This window comes from Canis lupus, chromosome Y (genome assembly GCF_048164855.1).
Source record: "Canis lupus baileyi chromosome Y, mCanLup2.hap1, whole genome shotgun sequence".
Taxonomy (NCBI): Eukaryota; Metazoa; Chordata; class Mammalia; order Carnivora; family Canidae; genus Canis; species Canis lupus.
In genome coordinates, this window is record NC_132877.1 from 13,092,377 (window position 1) to 13,110,691 (window position 18,315).

Consider the following 18,315-nt stretch of genomic DNA (forward strand, 5'->3'; position numbering starts at 1 on the left):
CACAGCAAAAGATAGCCTCAACAAAACTAAAAGACAACCTACATAATGGGAGAAGATATTTGCAAATGAGATATCAGATAAAGGGTTAGTTTCCAAGATTTATAAAGAATTTATTAAACTCAACAGCAAAGAAACAAACAATCCAATCATGGAATGGGAAAAAGACATGAACAAAAATCTCACGGAGGAAGACATAGACATGGCCAACAAGCACATGAGAAAATGATCCACATCACTTGCCATCATGGAAATACAAATCAAAACCACAATGAGATGCCATGTCATACCAATGAGAATGGGGAAAATTAACAAGGTAAGAATTCACAAATGTTGGAGAGAATGTGGAGAAAGGGGAACCCTCCTGCACTTTTGATGGGAATGTGAACTGGTGTAGCCACTCTGCAGCATTGTGCGGAGGTTCCTCAAAGAGTTAAAACTAGACCTGCCCTAAGGCCCAGCAATTGCACTGCTGGGGACTTACCAGAAAGACACAGGTACAGTGAAATTCTGGGACACATGCACCTCGATGTTTATAGCAACAATGTTCACAATAGCCAAACTGTGGAAGGAGACTCGGTGTCCTTTGAAAGATGAATGGATAAATAAGATGTGGTTTATGTATACAGTGGAATATTTTGGAGCCATTAGAAACGACAAATACCCACCATTTGCTTTGATGTGGATGGAAGTGGAGCGTATTATGGTGAGTGAAATAAGTCAATCGGAGAAGGACAATCATTTTATGGTCTCATTTATTTGGAGAATATAAAAAATAGTGAAAGGGAATAAATGGGAAAGGGGAAAAATGAGTGGGAAATATCAGAAAGGGAGACAGAACATGAAAGACTCCTTTTTAAAATTTTTTAAATTTTTATTTATTTATGATAGTCACAGAGAGAGAGAGGCAGAGACATAGGCAGAGGGAGAAGTAGGCTCCATGCACTGGGAGCCCGACGTGGGATTCGATCCCTGGTCTCCAGGATCGTGCCCTGGGCCAAAGGCAGGCACTAAACTGCTGCGCCACCCAGGGATCCCGAAAGACTCTTAACTCTGGGAAACAAACTAGGGCTGGTAGAAGGGGAGGTGGGCGGGGTGTGGGGGTGACTGGTTGATAGGCACTGAGATGGGCACTTGACTGGATGAGCACTGGATGTTATTTTATATGTTGGCAAATTGAACACCAATAAAAAATAAATTTATAAATAAAAATCCCAGAAGCCAATAGAATCAACTTGAAATCCAGACAGATTCTTCCCTATATACCTCACATCTTGTTTGGCCTACACAACTTTATAGGTGCAAGTATAGAAGTTATTAACAATGACACCGATGTCCCCACAGTAGCCAACAAGAAATCTAAGGCAATGTGACTATCCATCACTATTCATCCCAAGAGGATTCAACTGATCCATATTCCATCTGGGACATACATTATTACCAGAAACATTTGCCAAAATTAGAGATCCCTGTTTTCTGACTTCCTGACTTGTGTAATATCCACCCAGTGGAACAGTTTTCTAATCTTTCCCATAAATAGTAATTCCTCCAGGTCCTTTGCCTGAACAAATATAGTGTACTTATACGGAAATTCACATGTAAGTTGGAAATTCCAGCCTGGTGATTCATTTCATTTGATGAAACATACATTTCCCAGAGGGATGTAAATCAAGAAATAGAGACTTAACTGACAAAACTACCCAGGTGCCGCTAGCATAATTAATCTTGAATCAACTCAGTGAATGAATCTCCATGGTATCTTCAATTGAATCATTTGTATAGTACATACTTGGTTACCTCCAAAATACGGGTTTTACTGGTCAACATCCACAAGGATGCTGAAAATTTCACAACTATGTGCCAGAAATTAGGAAATCAGTCTCTAGACGAGGACATTTAAACACAATCCAATGCACCTTGTCCACATCTCTACATTCTGTAGAGAAGACTCTAAACTTATGTTTGGTATCAGTAATACTTTTTTTTTCAGTAATACTTTTAAGCCTTGTTCCTCATCCTCCACATGTGGGACTCTCTGCACACTGGAGACTACACTGAACCTAGGGTCCTTGTTTCATCAGTTCCTTCAAGATGAAAGTGAAAAAAAAAGATGAAAGTGATATTTCCCCAATTATACTTCCCTCCTGCCTATCCTGTTGTTCCCAAAACCTTTTGATTAAAAATCCCAAGAAAAAACCTTCAGCCATAGCCAGAGAGCTGTTACATGCAGCCCCAGGTGCAGGTACAGTCCATATCCATCTCTGGAGGGATCCAAAGAAGAGGAAGGCTATCTAGACAGAGTGGGAGCAATCTCAATCCAGATTTCAATCACTTCAGTCTAATATTTTGCTTCAGAAAATGCTGCCAAAAATTTTCCCTTGAGGAAAGGCTGCTTGCTATCAGCAAGCTAGTTGTGGTTTCTGGGTGATGGGACAAGGGGTTGTTTAGCATATGGGATCCTATATGCTAAAGGATATAGCATAGATTCATAGATTCATTATTTAATCTATTGTCATCCTAATTATGACAAGGGTTATTGATTAACTACCTGAGCTGCTTACCCAAGATACTGTTCTGACTTCCTCTAAGTAGGAAAGCCTAGAAAATCGGTTTGTTTTCTTGGCAGGTTGCTGATAATTTCATGCCAGTGTTCAAATTTATCTATGGTCATGTCACTGCGTATTTCTGTCTTCTTTTTGCAGTCCCCCATTTTGGTCCTTGTCTCACTTGGGAGAGGTCGACTCACTCAGAGAAAACAGAGATCCAACATGTGCTGCTGCATATGGTCTAGTCATATTCATATTCAGCTGAATTGGAAGATCTTATTGACCATTCATGTCACACTAGATAATGTCTATAGAATCCATTAAGGCTCGAGATAGAATGCAATGGACAAGGGCTGTGACTACTGTGAAAGCAAACAAATGAATAAAGAACAACAACAAAAAAGAACAAGTTAAGAATCCAAAAAAACTGCCTCAAAATTGGAAAACCCATTTGCCCAACCCAGATCAAGAGAACAAATCCTGGAGGCCATGAGAATCAAACTGAAAACCAGACAGATTCTTCACTAAGGACATCACAGCTTGTTTGGTCTACACGACTTTATTGGTCCAAGTACAGAAGTTGTTAACTATGATACCTATGCCCCAGAACCCAGCCAATAAAAAATCTAGGGCAATGTGACCATCCATCACTATTCATCCCTATAGGATTAGACTGATCTGTATTCCATCTAGGACATACATTGTATTATCATTAACATTTGCCAAAATTAGAGATTGCTGTCCATCACTATTCATCCCAATATGATTTGATTGATCAGTATCCCATCTGGAAATACATTTTATTATCAGTAACACTTGCCAAAATTCGAGATGGCTGTTTTTCTGGCTTCCTGATTTGTGCAATAACACACGGGAACAGTTTTCTAATCTTTGGCATAAATAGTAAATCCTCCAAGTACTGTGGCTGAAAAAACAAAAGTGGTCCTATTTGGAAATTCACATGTAAGTTGGAAATGCCATTTTTTTTATTTTTATGTATTTATGATAGTCACAGAGAGAGAGAGAGGTAGAGACACAGGCAGAGGGAGAAGCAGGCTCCATGCACCGGGAGCCCGATGTGGGATTTGATCCCAGGTCTCCAGGATCGTGCCCCGGGCCAAAGGCAGGCGCCAAACCGCTGCACCACCCAGAGATCCCGGAAATGCCATTCTTGATGATTCATTTCATTGGATGAAATCCACACTTCCTACAGTGATTTACTATGAGGTTCAGTGATGTATGCCATATCCAGCAGTCAGAAAGTGAGAATTATAGACACTTTTTTTTGCTATGTCACAACCTAACAAAGATTATAATTAGTATATCAAGTATAATAAGAAGAAAAGGGGGGCAATATGTCAAAGAAATGGGAACAAACACAAGACCCAGCTGCCCGACTCACTACAAACTGCCAAGGAACTGACTCAGATCCACAGTTCCCTATTCATGTTATCATGGACTCAATAGCTCCTAGCAAGGCAAAGGGGGCCTCTGTGAGCACTACCCTTGATCAAAACAACAGGAGGCGAAGATGGCGGAAGAGTAGGGTCTCCAAATCACCTGTCTCCACCAAACTACCTAGAAAACCTTCAAATTATCCTGAAAATCTATGAATTCGGCCTGAGATTTAAAGAGAGACCAGCTGGAATGCTACAGTGAGAAGAGTTCGCGCTTCTATCAAGGTAGGAAGACGGGGAAAAAGAAATAAAGAAACAAAGGCCTCCAAGGGGGAGGGGCCCCGCGAGGAGCCGGGCTGAGGCCGGGGCGAGTGTCCCCAGGACAGGAGAGCCCCGTCCCGGAGACGCAGGAGCTGCACCGACCTTCCCAGGGGAAAGGGGCTCGAGGGGAGTTGGAGCAGGACCCAGGAGGGCGGGGATGCCCTCGGGCTCCCGGGGACAGTAACAGCAACTGCGCACCCAGGAGAGTGCGCCGAGCTCCCTAAGGCTGCAGCGCGCACGGCGGGACCCGGCGGGACCAGGAGCAGCTCCGAAGGGCTGGGGCGGCGGCTCCGCGGAGGGGGCTGCGCGGCCCCGGGAGCAGCTCGGAGGGGCTCGGGCAGAGGAAGAGGCTCTGTGCGGAGGGGGCTGCGCGGTTCCAGGAGCAGCTCGGAGGGGCTCGGGCGGCGGCTCCGCAGAGGGGGCTGTGCGGCCCGGGAGCGCGAATCCAACAGCGCAGGCTCCGGAGCACAGGGCGCCGGAACACAGCCCAGGATCCCGCCTCCCCCGGGACAGGCAGAGGCCGGGAGGGCCCAGGACAGCGAGGACGCTCCTGCCCCAGCTGAGCAGATCAGCGGCCCCGCCCCGGAGCCTCCAGGCCCTGCAGACCGAGAGCTCAGGAGTTCCTGCGGGGGCTGAATCCAGGTTTCCAGAGCTGCCCCGCCACTGGGGCTATTCCTCCTGCGGCCTCAGGGGGTAAACAACCCCCACTGAGCCCTGCACCAGGCAGGGGTAAGCAGCTCCCCCAACTGCTAACACCTGAAAATCAGCACAACAGGCCCCTCCCCCAGAACACCAGCTAGACGGACAACTTCCAGGAGAAGCCAAGGGACTTAAAGTACACAGAATCAGAAGATACTCCCCGGTGGTTCTTTTTTTGTTTGTTTTTGTTTTTGTTTTTGTTTTTATTTTGTTTTGCTTTTTGATTTGTTTCCTTCCCCCACCCCCTTTTTTTCTCCTTTCTTTTTCTTTCTCTTTTTCTTCTTTTTCTTTTTCGTTTTTTTTTTCTTTTCTTCCCTTTTTTTTTCTCTTTCTCTTTTCTTTCCTTCTTTCTCTCCTCTCTTTTTCTCTTTTTCCCAATACAACTTGCTTTTGGCCACTCTGCACTGAGCAAAATGACTAGAAGGAAAACCTCACCTCAAAAGAAAGAATCAGAAACAGTCCTCTCTCCCACAGAGTTACAAAATCTGGATTACAATTCAATGTCAGAAAGCCAATCAGAAGCACTATTATACAGCTACTGGTGGCTCTAGAAAAAAGTATAAAGGACTCAAGAGACTTCATGACTGCAGAATTTAGAGCTAATCAGGCAGAAATTAAAAATCAATTGAATGAGATGCAATCCAAACTAGAAGTCCTAACGACGAGGGTTAACGAGGTGGAAGAACGAGTGAGTGACCTAGAAGACAAGTTGATAGCAAAGAGGGAAACTGAGGAAAAAAGAGACAAACAATTAAAAGACCATGAAGATAGATTAAGGGAAATAAACGACAGCCTGAGGAAGAAAAACCTACGTTTAATTGGGGTTCCCGAGGGCGCCGAAAGGGACAGAGGGCCAGAATATGTATTTGAACAAATTCTAGCTGAAAACTTTCCTAATCTGGGAAGGGAAACAGGCATTCAGATCCAGGAAAGGGAGAGATCCCCCCCTAAAATCAATAAAAACCGTTCAACACCTCGACATTTAATTGTGAAGCTTGCAAATTCCAAAGATAAGGAGAAGATCCTTAAAGCAGCAAGAGACAAGAAATCCCTGACTTTTATGGGGAGGAGTATTAGGGTAACAGCAGACCTCTCCACAGAGACCTGGCAGGCCAGAAAGGGCTGGCAGGATATATTCAGGGTCCTAAATGAGAAGAACATGCAACCAAGAATACTTTATCCAGCAAGGCTCTCATTCAAAATGGAAGGAAAGATAAAGAGCTTCCAAGACAGGCAGCAACTAAAAGAATATGTGACCTCCAAACCAGCTCTGTAAGAAATTTTAAGGGGGCCTCTTAAAATTCCCCTTTAAGAAGAAGTTCAGTGGAACAGTCCACAAAAACAAAGACTGAATAGATATCATGATGACACTAAACTCATATCTCTCAATAGTAACTCTGAATGTGAACGGGCTTAATGACCCCATCAAAAGGCGCAGGGTTTCAGACTGGATAAAAAAGCAGGACCCATCTCTTTGCTGTCTACAAGAGACTCATTTTAGACAGAAGGACACCTACAGCCTGAAAATAAAAGGTTGGAGAACCATTTACCATTCGAATGGTCCTCAAAAGAAAGCAGGGGTAGCCATCCTTATATCAGATAACCTAAAATTTACCCCAAAGACTGTAGTGAGAGATGAAGAGGGACACTATATCATACTTAAAGGATCTATTCAACAAGAGGACTTAACAATCCTCAATATATATGCTCCGAATGTGGGAGCTGCCAAATATATAAATCAATTATTAACCAAAGTGAAGAAACACTTAGATAATAATACACTTATACTTGGTGACTTCAATCTAGCTCTTTCTATACTCGATAGGTCTTCTAAGCAAAACATCTCCAAAGAAACGAGAGCTTTAAATGATACACTGGACCAGATGGATTTCACAGATATCTACAGAACTTTACATCCAAACTCAACTGAATACACATTCTTCTCAAGCGCACATGGAACTTTCTCCAGAATAGACCACATATTGGGTCACAAATCGGGTCTGAACCGATACCAAAAGATTGGGATTGTCCCCTGCATATTCTCGGACCATAATGCCTTGAAATTAGAACTAAATCACAACAAGAAGTTTGGAAGGACCTCAAACACATGGAGGTTAAGGACCATCCTGCTAAAAGATAAAAGGGTCAACCAGGAAATTAAGGAAGAATTAAAAAGATTCATGGAAACTAATGAGAATGAAGATACAACCGTTCAAAATCTTTGGGATGCAGCAAAAGCAGTCCTAAGGGGGAAATACATCGCAATACAAGCATCCATTCAAAAACTGGAAAGAACTCAAATACAAAAGCTAACCTTACACATAAAGGAGCTAGAGAAAAAACAGCAAATAGATCCTACACCCAAGAGAAGAAGGGAGTTAATAAAGATTCGAGCAGAACTCAACGAAATCGAGACCAGAAGAACTGTGGAACAGATCAACAGAACCAGGAGTTGGTTCTTTGAAAGAATTAATAAGATAGATAAACCATTAGCCAGCCTTATTAAAAAGAAGAGAGAGAAGACTCAAATGAAGAAAATCATGAATGAGAAAGGAGAGATCACTACCAACACCAAGGAAATACAAACGATTTTAAAAACATATTATGAACAGCTATACGCCAATAAATTAGGCAATCTAGAAGAAATGGACGCATTCCTGGAAAGCCACAAACTACCAAAACTGGAACAGGAAGAAATAGAAAACCTGAACAGGCCAATAACCAGGGAGGAAATTGAAGCAGTCATCAAAAACCTCCCAAGACACAAGAGTCCAGGGCCAGATGGCTTCCCAGGGGAATTCTATCAAACGTTTAAAGAAGAAATCATACCTATTCTCCTAAAGCTGTTTGGAAAGATAGAAAGAGATGGAGTACTTCCACATTCGTTCTATGAAGCCAGCATCACCTTAATTCCAAAGCCAGACAAAGACCCCGCCAAAAAGGAGAATTACAGACCAATATCCCTGATGAACATGGATGCAAAAATTCTCAACAAGATACTGGCCAATAGGATCCAATAGTACATTAAGAAAATTATTCACCATGACCAAGTAGGATTTATCCTTGGGACACAAGGCTGGTTCAACACCCGTAAAACAATCAATGTGATTCATCATATCAGCAAGAGAAAAACCAAGAACCATATGATCCTCTCATTGGATGCAGAGAAAGCATTTGACAAAATACAGCATCCATTCCTGATTAAAACTCTTCAGAGTGTAGGGATAGAGGGAACATTCCTCGACATCTTAAAAGCCATCTATGAAAAGCCCACAGCAAATATCATTCTCAATGGGGAAGCACTGGCAGCCTTTCCCCTAAGATCAGGAACAAGACAGGGATGTCCACTCTCACCACTGCTATTCAACATAGTACTGGAAGTCCTAGCCTCAGCAATCAGACAACAAAAAGACATTAAAGGCATTCAAATTGGCAAAGAAGAAGTCAAACTCTCTCTCTTCGCTGATGACATGATACTCTACATAGAAAACCCAAAAGTCTCCACCCCAAGATTGCTAGAACTCATACAGCAATTCGGTAGCGTGGCAGGATACAAAATCAATGCCCAGAAGTCAGTGGCATTTCTATACACTAACAATGAGACTGAAGAAAGAGAAATTAAGGAGTCGATCCCATTTACAATTGCACCCAAAAGCATAAGATACCTAGGAATAAACCTCACCAAAGATGTAAAGGATCTATACCCTCAAAACTATAGAACACTTCTGAAAGAAATTGAGGAAGACACAAAGAGATGGAAAAATATTCCATGCTCATGGATTGGCAGAATTAATATTGTGAAAATGTCAATGTTACCCAGGGCAATATACACGTTTAATGCAATCCCTATCAAAATACCATGGACTTTCTTCAGAGAGTTAGAACAAATTATTTTAAGATTTGTGTGGAATCAGAAAAGACCCCGAATAGCCAGGGGAATTTTAAAAAAGAAAACCATATCTGGGGGCATCACAATGCCAGATTTCAGGTTGTACTACAAAGCTGTGGTCATCAAGACAGTGTGGTACTGGCACAAAAACAGACACATAGATCAGTGGAACAGAATAGAGAATCCAGAAGTGGACCCTGAACTTTATGGGCAACTAATATTCGATAAAGGAGGAAAGACTATCCATTGGAAGAAAGACAGTCTCTTCAATAAATGGTGCTGGGAAAATTGGACATCCACATGCAGAAGAATGAAACTAGACCACTCTCTTTCACCATACACAAAGATAAACTCAAAATGGATGAAAGATCTAAATGTGAGACAAGATTCCATCAAAATCCTAGAGAAGAACACAGGCAACACCCTTTTTGAACTCGGCCATAGTAACTTCTTGCAGGATACATCCACAAAGGCAAAAGAAACAAAAGCAAAAATGAACTATTGGGACTTCATCAAGATAAGAAGCTTTTGCACAGCAAAGGATACAGTCAACAAAACTCAAACACAACCTACAGAATGGGAGAAGATATTTGCAAATGACATATCAGATAAAGGGCTAGTTTCCAAGATCTATAAAGAACTTATTAAACTCAACACCAAAGAAACAAACAATCCAATCATGAAATGGGCAAAAGACATGAACAGAAATCTCACAGAGGAAGACATAGACATGGCCAACATGCATATGAGAAAATGCTCTGCATCACTTGCCATCAGGGAAATACAAATCAAAACTACAATAAGATACCACCTCACACCAGTGAGAATGGGGAAAATTAACAAGGCAGGAAACAACAAATGTTGGAGAGGATGCGGAGAAAAGGGAACCCTCCTACACTGTTGGTGGGAATGTGAACTGGTGCAGCCACTCTGGAAAACTGTGTGGAGTTTCCTCAAACAGTTAAAAATATACCTGCCCTACGACCCAGCAATTGCACTGTTGGGGATTTACCCCAAAGATACAAATGCAATGAAACGCCGGGACACCTGCACCCCGATGTTTCTAGCAGCAATGGCCACTATAGCCAAACTGTGGAAGGAGCCTCGGTGTCCAACGAAAGATGAATGGATAAAGAAGATGTGGTTTATGTATACAATGGAATATTACTCAGCTATTAGAAATGACAAATACCCACCATTTGCTTCAACGTGGATGGAACTGGAGGGTATTATGCTGAGTGAAGTAAGTCAGTCGGAGAAGGACAAACATTATATGTTCTCATTCATTTGGGGAATATAAATAATAGTGAAAGGGAAAATAAGGGAAGGGAGAAGAAATGTGTGGGAAATATCAGAAAGGGAGACAGAACGTAAAGACTGCTAACTCTGGGAAACGAACTAGGGGTGGTAGAAGGGGAGGAGGGCGGGGGGTGGGAGTGAATGGGTGACGGGCACTGGGTGTTATTCTGTATGTTAGTAAATAGAACACCAATAAAAAAAAAAAAACAGGAGGCTCTGAAGGTGTCTTGTGGATCCCTTTGACTGCCTGTAAAATGAACAATGGCCAACTAAATGAAAATAATCAAAGAATGTTGACTCAGTTCCTGTTAGAGCAAGGGAATCAGCCACTATTATTTGTGTTGAGCAGAGCCACAGCATCAGACAGAAGGGTGCAAAATCAATCTAGCAGGTAAAAGGAAGGTTTCAATTTTGACTTGATAAGAAGCTATTGTATAGAAAGGCGATAGTGAGATGTTCAGAAATGAGGCACCTATATGATTGGGAATAATGGTTCTTTCGATTGCTGGATCCTAGGAAGTAAATTGGGACAAGTGTTAGGAAAGCTCTCAGTTATACATAGGTCTAGGTAGGACAGTGGTTATGGTGTATAATCCTGAGCCTGTGGCTAGAGGGGAATAAGGTTTATACGGTAAAAGCCTGAGCCAGTTGGTCCAATGGTTCTGGTGTAAAAAAAAGCACCAGGTGCTGGATACAGCCGATAAACTTCTTAACCTCTATCTTATATAGAAAAGGCCTTCTCCATTGACTGACTGCAAGATAATGGGCTGGTTCCTTGATTGGCTGTGGGTCAGAAATCTATCTGGATGAATTATCTGGCTATGATCTATACTTTCAATTTTCCAAATAGACTGGGACCACCTACCAGGAGAAGCCTAGAGAAGTTGTTGGGCAGGGCTGAAGACAGAGATTATACATTTAAAGATCCCAAGTTGTCAAGTGCCTGGATGAAAGGAAACACTGAAAGATGAAGATCCTACAAAGAAGCATATCATTAAGAGAAAGGATAGTGGTGCCTGGTGACTCAGGATGTTTCAGTGACTTATTCAAGATTTTGTCTCAGGCCCTGATCTCAGAGTGGTAGTTTGAGCTCAATAGCAGGATTTGCAGGCATTCTTCGTGGGATTCTCTCTCACCTTCTGCCAATCCCTCTACAAAGAGAGTCTCTATCTCTCAAAATATAGTAAATAACTACTTAAAATCGAAATAGTCAGGGAGGGGGCAAGATGATGGAAGAGTAGGGTCTGCAAGTCACCTGTCCACAGTAAATTATCTAGATAACTTTGAAATCATCCTGAAAACCTACAAATTCGAGTTGCAATTAATAGAGAGAACAGCTGGAATGCTACAGTGAGAAGAGTTTGTGCTTCTATCAATGTAGGAAGATGGAGGGGAAAAAGAAATAAAAAAACAAAAGACATCCAAGGGGAAAGGGCCCCGCGAGGTGCTGGGCTAAGACTGTAAGCAAGTGCCCCCAGGACAGGAAAGTCCCATTCCCGGAGAAGCAGGAGCTTCACCAAACTTTCCGGACAGAAAGACACTCCTGAGAATTGGATCAGGATCCCAGGAGGGGCACGGATGCCCTCAGGCTTCCCCGGACACTAACAGAGGACCTGTGCTCCAGGGAGAGCACACCACACCCCGCAGCTGAGCTCCCTAAAGGCCTGCAGTGTTCCCCTGGCTGAAACCTAGAGCAGCTCACAGGGGGCTCTGGCAGGGGCCCTGCAGGGAGGGAGCTGCACAGCCCATGAATGAGATTCCAGCAGCACAGGTCTGGGAGCTCAGGACGCCAAGGAACACAGGCCCAAGATCTGGCGCTCCCCCACCCCCAGGACAGGTAGAGGCCAAGAGGGCACAGGAGAGCAAAGACACTCAGCATGGCCCCATCTGTGTGACTAGCAGCCCCCACCTCCAGAGCATCCAAGTCCCTGCAGACTGAGAGCTCCAGTAGTTACTGCAGGAGCAGACACCAGGGCTAGAGAGCTGGTGCCCACCACTGTTGTTGTTCCTCCTGGGACTTCACAGGATAAACAGCCCCACTGACCCTCACAGTGGCCTCAAAGGATAAATAGGCTAAAAAACTTTCACTGAGCCTTGCACCAGGCACGGGGCTGAGCAGCTCCCCCAAATGCTCACATCTCAGAAACAGCACAGCAGACCCCATCCCCACAGAAGACCAACTAGAAAGACAGGGGAAAAGCACGTTATTGATAAAGCAGCACTGGAAAGTTTCAGGGGAAGTGGAGGCATTTACAATATATAGAATCAGATGATACTCCCTCTTGTTTTTTGTTTTCTGTTTGCTTCCCCTCCCTGCTTTTTTCTCTTATGTTTTCTTTCTTTTTTTCTTTTACTTTTCATCTTTCTCTTCTCTCTTTTTCTCCTTTTCCCAGTACAACTTGTTTGTGACCACTCTGCACTGAGCAAAATGACTTGAAGGAAAAACTCACCTAAAAAGAAAGAATCAGAAACAGTCCTCTCTCCCACAGAGTTGCAAAATTTGGATTGAAATTCAATGTCAGAAAGCCAATTCAGAAGCACTATTATAAAGCTACTGGTGGTTCTAGAAAAAAGTAAAAAGGACTCAAGAGACTTCCTGACTGCAAAATTTAGATCTAATCAGGCAGAAATTAAAAATCAATTGATTGAGATGCTATCCAAACTAGAGGTCCTAAAGATGATGGTTAATGAGGGAGAAGAATGAGTGAGTGACATAGAAGACAAGTTGATGGCAAAGAGGGAAACTGAGGAAAAAAAGAGACAAACAATTAAAATATCAAGAGGAGAGATTAAGGGAAATAAGTGAGGAAGAAAAAAATCTACGTTTAATTGGGGTTCCCAATGGCGCCAAAAGGGACAGAGGTCCAGAATATGGGTTTGAACAAATCATAGCTGAAAACTCCAAATCTGGGAAGGTAAACAGGCACTCAGATCCAGGAAATAGAGAGATCCCCCCTAAAATCATTAAAAACTATTCAACACCTCGACATTTAATAGTGAAGTTGGCAAATTCCAAAGATAAAGAGAAGATCCTTAAAACAGCAAGAGACAAGAAATCTCCAACTTTTATGGGGAGAAATATAGAGTAAGAGCAGACCTCTCAACAGACCTTGCAGGCCAGAAAGGGCTGGCAGGACATATTCAGGGTTCTAAATGAGAAGAACATTCAGCCAAGAATACTTTATCCAACAAGGCTCGCATTCAGAGAGATAAAAAGCTTCCAAGATAGGCAGAAACTGAAAGAATATGTGACCAAGAAACCAGTGCTGCAAGACATATTAAGGGGGATTCTGTAATAGAGAAAGTCCAGGGAAACAATCCACAAAAACAGAGACTGAATAGGTAACAAGATGACACTAAATTCATATCTTTCAATAGTAACTCTGAACATAATTAGGCTAAATGACCCCATTAAGAGGTGCAGGTTTTCAGACAGGTTAAAAAGCAAGACCCATATATTTTCTGTCTACAATAGACGCATTTTAGGCATAATGCCATGCTACAACCTGAAACTAAAAGGTTGGAGAATCATGTACCATTCAAATGGTCCTCAAAAGAATGCAGGGGTAGCCATTCCTATGTCAGATAAACTAAGTTTATACTGAAGACCTTAGGAAGAGATGAAGAGGGACACTATATCATACTTAAAGGATCTATCCAAGAAGAGGACTTAATCATCAATATATATGCCCCAAATGTGGGAGCTGTCAAGTCTATCAATCAATTAATAACCAAAGGTAAGACATACTTAGATAATAATACACTTATAATTGGTGACTTTAATGTAGCACTTTCTACAGTCGACAGGTATTCTAAACATAACATCTCTGAAGAAACAAGAGCTTTAAATCATACCCTGGGCCCGATAGATTTCACAGATATCTACAGAACATTACATCCAAATGAAACTGAATACACATTCTTCTCCAGTGCACATGAAACTTTCTCCAGAATAGACCACACATTGGGTCAATAACCAGGTCTTATCTGATACCAAAAGATTGGGATCATCCCCTGTGCATTTTCAGACCATAATGATTTAAATTAGAACTAAATCATAAGAAGAAGTTTGGAAGGATTTCAAACACGTGGAGGTTAAGGACCATCCTGCCAAAATATGAAAGTGTAAACCAAGAAATTAGAAATGAATTTAAAGATTTATGGAAACTAATTAGAATGAAGATACAATTATTCAAAATCTTTGGAATACAGCAAAAGCAGTCCTGAGGGGGAAATACATCACAATACAAGCATCCATCAAAAAACTGGAAAGAACTCAAATACAAAAGCTAACCTTGCACCTAAAGAAGCTGAGAAAAAACACCAAATAGATCTTAAACTGAGCAGAAGAGAGTTAATGAAGATTTGAGCAGAATTCCATGAAATAGAGACCAGAAAAACTGTGGAACAGATTAACAAAACCAGGACTTGGTTCTTTGAAAGAATTAATAAGATTGATAAACCATTAACTAATCTTATTAAAAAGAAGAGAGAAGACTGAAATTAATAAAATCATGAATGAGAAAGGAGATATCACTACCAACAGCAAGGAAACACAAACGATTTAAAAACACATTATGAGCAGATATACGCCAATGAATTAGGCAAACTAAAAGAAATGGACTCATTTCTGCAAAACTACAAACTACCAAATATGGAATAAGAAGAAATAGAAAACCTGGACAGGCCAATAACCAGGGAAGAAATTGAAGCAGTCATCAAAAACATCCCAAGACACAAAAGTTCGGGGCCAGATGGATTCTCTGGGGAATTCTATCAAATGTTTAAGGAAAAAACTGTCTCCCAGGCTTGCTCATCTAACCCATTTCCCTGAACCAATACATGGGTACTGTTGTACTATAGCTGTTTGGAGAGGTAGAAAGAGATGGAATACTTCCAAACACGTTCTATGAGACCAGTATCACCTTAATTCCAAAACCAAAGACTCACCAAAAAAGAGAATGATAGACCAATATCCCTGTTGAGCATGGATGCAAAAATTCTCAAAAAGATACTATCCAATAGGATACAACCATACTTTAAGAAGATTATACACCGTGAACAAGAAAGGTAGAGGTATGCTTCTCATCACCATGGGAATGTGTGACATTGTAGTCCTTTCAAAGTGAGTGCAGCTGCATAGCAATAAACTTTGCTGTCTCAGTGGGGGTGCATCTGGGGAGACAAGGGGGATATTTGAGAGAAAAAATTTTGTATCAGAAGCTCTATTTAAAGCATTCTGAGGACGCTCCACACTGTTTTCCATAGTGACTATTACACATATCATTCCCATCTTCAGTGTCAGAGTGTTCCCCTCCCTCCACATCCTTGTCATCGTTAGTTGTCAAATTGAGCCATTCTCACCAACACAATGTGTATCTCATTGTGGTTTTGATTTGCCTTTTCTTATTTACAAGTGATAGGGAGCATTCTTTCATTTGCCTTTTGGCCATGTGTATGTCTTCTTTAGAGAAATGTCTGCTCCTATGCTGTGCTCATTCCTCAAGTGATATTAAGATATCTCATTAAATATAAAAGTTAAAAAAAGGAAAGATTTCAAAAAGAACAGTTGATAAACAAGAAACTAGTTGAGATGAGAATATACAAAAAGGACAATTTTATCTTGAAAGAAAAGCGAATCATAAAAGGAAAACCTTGAGTTCCCCAGTGCTGGAGTTTCCAGTTCTGTTTGGTCAGGAAATGTTCGGGTCACAAGTTCTTCTAGGTGATCCTCCCAGGATGGGCAGGCTGCACAGATTGTCAGCAATCTCTGCCTGGGTGTTGTTGCACCGACCTTATCAGGGGGCCAGGCTCATTGTAAGCTGTTTGCTCTCCGAGCATTTTGTTTTCTGAAACCTTTCATGGCCTTTTTGGGGGTGAGAGGAAAAAACACACTTCGATCTCCAGACCTAAAGATGAGTGATACAGTGATTGTCACATCTTCAGACTCCAATGATGCCTGCCTACTCCAATTCTCCCCTAGCAGACGGGGGGAGGCTGGAATGTGCAGTGTTTAGGCTTCCTCGGGAAGAGTCTTTGCCACTCTTGCTCTCACACCCTCTTCCTGTAGGAAGTGGTGGTTTGTCCCTTTCTGTCATTGTTGGTTCTCCGCAAGAAGAATGTTCAACTGGTCCAATGGTCACCAACTCTTCCTTTCTCAGGAATGTGGAAGCTGTGATCCAGTCCCTTGTATGAACCCAAGATGGACCAGAGTTTCCTGTCCTGGCCGAAATTGTGGTTAATGGTACCTCAAGTTGAACATTCTCCCAGGGTTGCTCATCTAACCCATTTCCCTGAACCAATACAAGGGCATTCTGCTGGCTCAGGCACATGGGTACTTTCTGGTCTCCAGGAATATTGAGAACCCACTCACTTACCTGTGGTTCTGCACTTTTTCATCAATGAGCTCCTTTCAGGCAGGGAAAGTCTCCTGAGGAGAAGATTTCTAAGAGTCCATATTTTGAACCTTAGGGCTCTTTCAATTTCCTGCAGCTGGCTTACACAGGCTCCCACCCCACCCCGCTGATTTTCCTCTAAAAAATCCCTTCCATTTTATTCTCCACACACAACCGGACAAATATTTTTCAATTTTCTATTTGTAGAGTCAGCCATTCTTGCTTAGATTTCAGTTTGAATTAACTGGTATTCAGGATGGCTTGATAGTTATGTAGCTAAATTTAGGAGACCAGCTGACATTAGGACCTCTACTCCACGTTCTTCCATCCATCTGAAATTTTTTTTTTAATTTTTTATTTATTTATGATAGTCACACAGAGAGAGAGAGAGAGGCAGAGACACAGGCAGAGGGAGAAGCAGGCTCCATGCACCGGGAGCCTGACGTGGGATTCGATCCCGGGTCTCCAGGATCACGCCCTGGGCCAAAGGCAGGCGCCAAACCGCTGCACCGCCCAGGGATCCCGATCTGAAATTTTTTTAAGGGCATAATCCAAACTGATTCAGATGGTTAGTCCATGAAACCTGTCTTTTCCCAAGAAATTAAAGTTTGTTTACAAAAGAAATTCAACTGTATTTAAGATCACTGAAGATAGAGACGACTATGCTGTCCCTTTTTAAATGAGTGAAAAACAAGCATCAATTCAAACCATACAAGGAAATACTATTTTTTAATAAAAAGCGATTGAGCTCTTAGGGCTCCTGTATGTTTTGGTTAGGTTTCTGACTCTTGATTTTGCCACAGATCATGACCTCAGATTCTTGAGATCAAGCCATGTGATAGCCACGTGGTGTCCTGGAACCTGCTTAATATTTTCTCTCCCTCTTCCTCTGCCCTTTCCCCTTACACTTGCACTCTTTTCCCCTAACTAAATATTAGCAATAAAAATAACTGCTTTATCAAGCCACAAAAAAAGACGTTGGATGAACATTAACTGAACAGTTAAAAGTGAAAAAAGTGAGCAAGTCCTAAACAGCAGCATGTATTATGGTTGTAATTGTGAAAAAAAGGAGAGCTGTACAAATGACAAGTCTCAGTGGTTACTAACATTTTTAAAATATTTCATTACACACACACACACACACACACACACACACCCTAGAGATACAGACAGAGAGACAAGCAGACTTCATGGAGGGAGCCTGATATGGGTCTGGGATGACAGAAAAAAAAAAAAAGCATCTAGGGGGGAAGGGCTCCCCAGGAGGAGCTGCACTAAGGCCGTGTGGTGAGTGCCCCCAGGACAGAAAAACCCAGGCCCAGAGAAGCAGGAAATTTATCCATCTTCCCGAGGGAAAAGTGCTTGCAGGGAGCTCCTGCAGGATCCCAGGAGGGGCAGGGATGCCCTCAGGCTCCAAGGGGCACTAACAGAGGAACTGTCCCCCAGTGGAGAATGCATCACACGACACAGGCAGAGCTCCCTAAAGACCTGGAGCATGCACCCAGCAGGGCCCCAGGAGCAGCTTTGGCAGCTCAGGCAGTGGATCCAAAGGGAGGGTGCTGCGTGGTCCCAGGAGCGCAATTCCTGTAGAGCAGGCCCCAGAGCCCTGGGTGCTGGGGGACACACCCCAAGATCCAGCGGTCACCCCGGGAAAGGCGGAGGCTGGGAAGACACAGAACAGCGAGAACGCTCCTGCCACTAGGTGGCCCTGAGCTGTGCAGATCGGTGCACCCCTGCCCATGGAGCATCCAGGTCCCTGCAGCCTAGAAGCT